Raw genomic sequence first — 5644 nt, 5'->3', positions numbered from 1 at the left:
TGTATGTATATATATATATATATATATATATATTAGGGCTGCACGATAAATCGCATGCGATATTTAACGCGCATCTTGTCAGTAAAGCTATTCTGTTGTCCTCATTTGTAAGTCGCTTTGGATAAAAGCGTGTGCTAAATGACTAAATAAATAAATAAAATAAATATACACACACACACACATATATATATATATACATATATACGTATACACACACACACACACAAAATGTTATATGTAATGCATCAAATATAGTATATATTTATATACAAAATTTTAATTAAACCCAGAACAAATTAATTTTATTACAACAAATAAAGATTACAGTCAACCAGCGAATAATACATGTGCATAATAATGTGAATATGTTTCAATTGACATGTAATATTATATATTAAATGTACAATATTATATAATACATTATATAATCTATATACAATATAATATTATATATTTATTATTTTATATTACTATTTATTAAGGGAACGAAACTTTTCAAAATACACTTTTTTCAGATTTTGTAATAAAAACCTATATAATTTATATAACAACTATATCAAATTTATATAATAAAGTATTATATATATTATACAAACGTTGCAAATTATTTAAGACCATCAAAATACACATTTGTTAATATTTTGCAATAAAAACATTTATAATTTCTTTAACTAGATAAAATGCATTTAATAATATATATTAAAATAATAAATATATAATATAAAAAGTTGTAATATTATATAATTATATATTGTACATATATAAAATATTTGGTTTCATTAAAATACATTAAATATTTTAATTAAACCCAGCATAAATCAATTTTATATGCATGCAAAATACATGCACACATGTATTTTGCAAGAGGGGAAAATGTGTTTAATTTATATTAATATAATGTCAATTCAAAAATCCTGATTGAAAAATATAATAATTCATAAAGACTCAAGACGTGTTTGTGAGATTCACCCACATGAATGCGCAAACTGTCCCGGCGATTGGTGAACTGAACAGAAATGCATGCAAACACGAACGTCCTATTTGTCCTGGAACATGAACTGTCATTTCAGAGACTATTTGATGCTACAATTCCCCAAAACAGGTCAGATTCCTCTCATTTCGTTTTGTGTCTGATAACAGTTCTTTGTCACAACAACCCTGTGTTCATTATCACAAAGCTGGAGGAAACTAAAGTGGGTCACGGGCTGCACAAACGCTTATTTAACATCATAGCAATAAAAGAATAAACCACAAACCACAGATGGACAGAAACTGGAAGCTGTAGATGCTAGAAATGAAGCGCGGCGGAAAACCCTTTTTGATGTTTATACAGGTTAAAGGCGATGAAACACCAACCAGAAGCTGTTCATAATGCTGTTTACTAAGGCAAAGATCACTAGTATTAGTGCTTATACTGTACTTAGTTGTGCTATTACTCTTCTAGACGATCTTACTTACATTTTTCACCATGCATTCATGTCACATCACGTTTTCTTACCCTCATAATGCATTCGGTCAATTTCGACCCAGAAGAGATGCATAAGAATTTCTATAAAACACATAGTTTTAGTAATGCAACGAAACTTTGCAAATGCTTTAAGAGTCTCAAAATACACATCATTTATTTTTTTTTCTGATTTTTTGCAATTGTTTTTTTAGGAGATATAACCATTTAAAATAAGGTTTCGCGTTTGGGTATTTTTTGACCCGGGTGTGTATGGAGCACCATTAGTGTCAAAAACACTTTCTGTTAAATTATCTATGAAGTTATATTAGTGTCAAAAACTTTTGTAAAATATATTTAGCATTTTTTTCCCCACGTCTCTCACAACTCTTGGGACTAAATTTTGTTGATGAACAATAATATGTACGTCTATTGATGAAGCAGTGTAGCATGAAAAACTGATGAATATGAATTTCTAAAAAAAATGTTTTTAGTAATGCAACGAAAATTTGCAAATGCTTCAAGAGCCTTAAAATACACATCATTTACTTTTTTCAGATTATTTGCAATTGTTTTTTAGGAGATGTAACCATTTCAAATAAGGTTTTGTGTTTGGGTCTTTTTGACCCGGGTGTGTATGGAACACCATTATTGACAAAAACACTTTCTGTTAAATTATCTATGAGGTTATATTAGTGTCAAAAACTTTTGTAAAATATAACAAATTTTACCACATTTTTTTTCCACATTTCTCACAACTCTTTGAACTGAATATTGTTGATGAATATTAATATGTACATCTATTGATGAAGCAGTGCAGAATGAAAAAAATGATCACTTTTCTTAAAGTGAAAGTTCATGCAAGTAAAATTAATTTATTCAGTTTGAAAGCTTTTCAGAGTTTTCAAAGCTTTTTCAACTCTATTCATTCCATAGGGGTTAATACTTGCAATTCTCAGACTATATGTTTTTACAAATTTCATACAATGACATATTCAAATAAGAATTCTTATCAATATTTCAATATATATATATATATATATATATATATATACATTTTGCATCATAATTTCTTTGGTGTTGTTCATGTGTATTTAAAATTGTAAAAAAAATACTACATTTTTTTATTAATCAAAAAGGAGTAAATGCAGAAATAACATATGGTAATATTCAAAACCTTGACATTTTTTCAGATTAACTCATTAATGAATTATGTTGCTGATCCGATACGACATAGTTTTAGTTGAAAATACACTGCTCAAAAAAATTAAAGGAACACTTTTTAATCAGAGTATAGCATCAAGTTAATTAAACTCCAGATATTGATCTGGTCAGTTAAGTAGCAGGAGGGGATTGTTAATCAGTTTCAGCTGCTTTGGTGTTAATGAAATTAACAACAGGTGCACTAGATGGGCAACAATGAGACGACCCCCAAAACAGAAACGGTTTGACAGGTGGAGGCCACTGACATTTTTATTCCCTACTTGCTGCATCGTTTTTTCACTTTGATTTCCGGGGTGTCTTTGAATTTAACCCTCTGTACATTGATAATTTTCATTTCCATCAAACGATGGCGCATCCTTTCGTTCCTAACACATTACCCAGTCCATATCAGTATAGATATCCAGCATGATATTTTTTAAAGTGTGTTTTTAAAGTGTTCATTTAATTTTTTTGAGCAGTGCATTAAGTTATGACTTATACATAAAATAACGATTCTTTGAAAATAATGTACAAATTTTTAATGCATTATGAGGGTTAAACATGGTAAATCCGTGTCAGGAGTTTTTTTTGCTCGTCTGTTAAAGTCTCCGGAGAAAGCACAGCACAGGTTGATATCTGAGACACACAAACCATCAGTGTTACTTCTGAGAGCTACTCCTGTTTGCACAATTCTTAGATTAGGATGCATTTTATTCTATTTATTTTTTACATTTACATTACATTTAGTTTGCAGACAATTTATCCAAATTTAATTTTAGTACATATAAGATATACATTTTATCAGTTCATGCATTCACTGGGAATCAAGCCCATATTCTTGGCTTTACTAGTGCCATGCTTTACTTTGACCAACAAGATAATTTTATTTTATTTTATATTTTGTTTATTTATTTTATTGTAATTGATTTTATTATTTGATTTATTATTATTAGAGCAATACTTTTAATTGTATGTACTATTATAGATCTATACTTTTAATTATTTCTTTTTATTTAGTTTTTTTTTATGTGATTGCATTTTATTTTATTATTTATTTCATTTAATTGTATTTATTTATTGATTACATTTAATGTATTAATTTGGCAGACATTTTACCCAAAGCAAATTTGATTATATTCAAGGTATACATTTTACCAGTTTCCTGGAAATCAAACCCATGACATAAGCTACATTAATATTTGTATTTTATTGAATTATGCATTATATATTTTGTTAATTTAATTTATTTTATATTGTTTTTTCCTTTTATTTAATTGTATTTTGTTTAATTTTATTTAATTTTTTACATTATATTTACCCAAGTGAATTTTACTATATTCAAGGTACATATTTTATCATTTCATGAACTTACCATTGCTAGTGGCATATTTTACTTCATTAGCTACAAATAGTAATCGCTGCACAATCATTTAATCCTGAATTCTACAGACTCAAATTGAAAGGCATTTGTTTGTGGTTAGTAAGATACATGTATAAAATGTATGCAGTGCATGGATAATTGTGCGTGCATCTATTAATCATTTAGAGTCTAATATCATCCCATAGAAAATCCCCTGATCACCAAACAATGACAGAATCAGATGCACATCAGTGTTTGCCTCTGCTTTCAGCTGCCAGGTCTTTGTTTTTGAGAATATCCACAGTTAAAGGTGGGATAATCGCGAGTGTGTGTTTGAGCGATCGTCCTCTGCGTAATTAAGAGTTAATCGACAAGCACTGAGCGCAATTACACTCGTTCCTCGTTATCCTCAAGGCCATTTCAGCATCTTTCTAATTAAATAAGGCTGAGATGAGAACTGAGACGAGCGACATTAATGCACAAACACGTTCATCCACAAAACATCACATGGAAATGACTGACAGTCCAGCGAATCTCCGGCATGCTCGTGAAATAATACATTACAATTGTTTTAGTGCAGGAAACCTTGTACAAAAGACACAAAAGTAAAATGTTTTATTATTTTATTAACATTTACATTACATTTTTCCATTTGGCAGACATTTTAACAAAAGATTTATAAGCTACAGGTAGGGTTATTATAGTTAATTAAAGGCATTAAAACATTTTAATTTCTTGAAATCAAATAAAAGTTTTTTTACTAATTGTATTGTATTTAATTTTATAATTTAATTTCATTTAATTTTACATTTTTATTATTATTATACATTAGATTTATCAATATGCGACACATTTTAACCACCTTTTAAAAAGATACAATCAAATATGAATTTATAGTTTATTATTTATTTTATTTTATTTTTACATTTCCATTACATTTATCCATTTGGCAGACATGTTAACCAAAGCTTTATGAGCTACAATAATACTTTGATTTTTTAAATTATTTAATTTATAATTTATTTTATTAGATTAAGGTAATTTATTTAATTGTATTATTTTTATTTAATTCTATTTTATTTTATTTTATTTATAATTTTATATTATATTATTTTAATCAAATGTATAATTATTTTTCTTTTACATTTACACCAGATTTATCAATCAGACATTTTAATAATAAGATTCAGAAGAGTAAAAGTGAATATCAAGAATATGCCAAGATCTCACTCCAAAACCCAGAAATATATTTTTTTTATTTCTATATATTTCTATATATTAAACCTATTTTAGGACCATTACTTTTGTTTTGCATTTTGGCCCTATTTAAAAAACAAATCTTAAAGGTGCTAAAATAAGCTTCAGTTTTTAATGCAATAAAAAAAAATTCTTTTGATTTTAGAGTGAAAAACAACATGTGCTTGAGATTCACCTGTGTAGTATTGAAATATAAGAGACTGTCCTGATGAACAGCATGTGCGCTGAACTATGATTCATTTCAGCAGAATTGACCTGAGGAGAGGTTAAATGAGACGAGGCTATAAATACAACATGGAGAACAAGAAAAGAGTCTGAACAAGCTCTAAAACAAACCGCAAACCTGTTCCTTTAATTAACCAGCACGCCGCAAACAGAGA

General features: G+C 27.9%; 1 pseudogene; it reads right to left on the bottom strand.

Moving 5' to 3' along the window:
- The window catches only part of LOC107739186 (polyphosphoinositide phosphatase-like), a 109783-nt pseudogene that overhangs the window by 25234 nt on the left and 78905 nt on the right, over nt 1-5644 (bottom strand).

Source organism: Sinocyclocheilus rhinocerous, unplaced genomic scaffold, assembly GCF_001515625.1.
Source record: "Sinocyclocheilus rhinocerous isolate Xijiao unplaced genomic scaffold, SAMN03320098_v1.1 scaffold555, whole genome shotgun sequence".
NCBI lineage: Eukaryota > Metazoa > Chordata > Actinopteri > Cypriniformes > Cyprinidae > Sinocyclocheilus > Sinocyclocheilus rhinocerous.
Note: the sequence above shows the minus strand (reverse complement) of the source record. Positions and strands in the feature narration are given on the sequence as shown.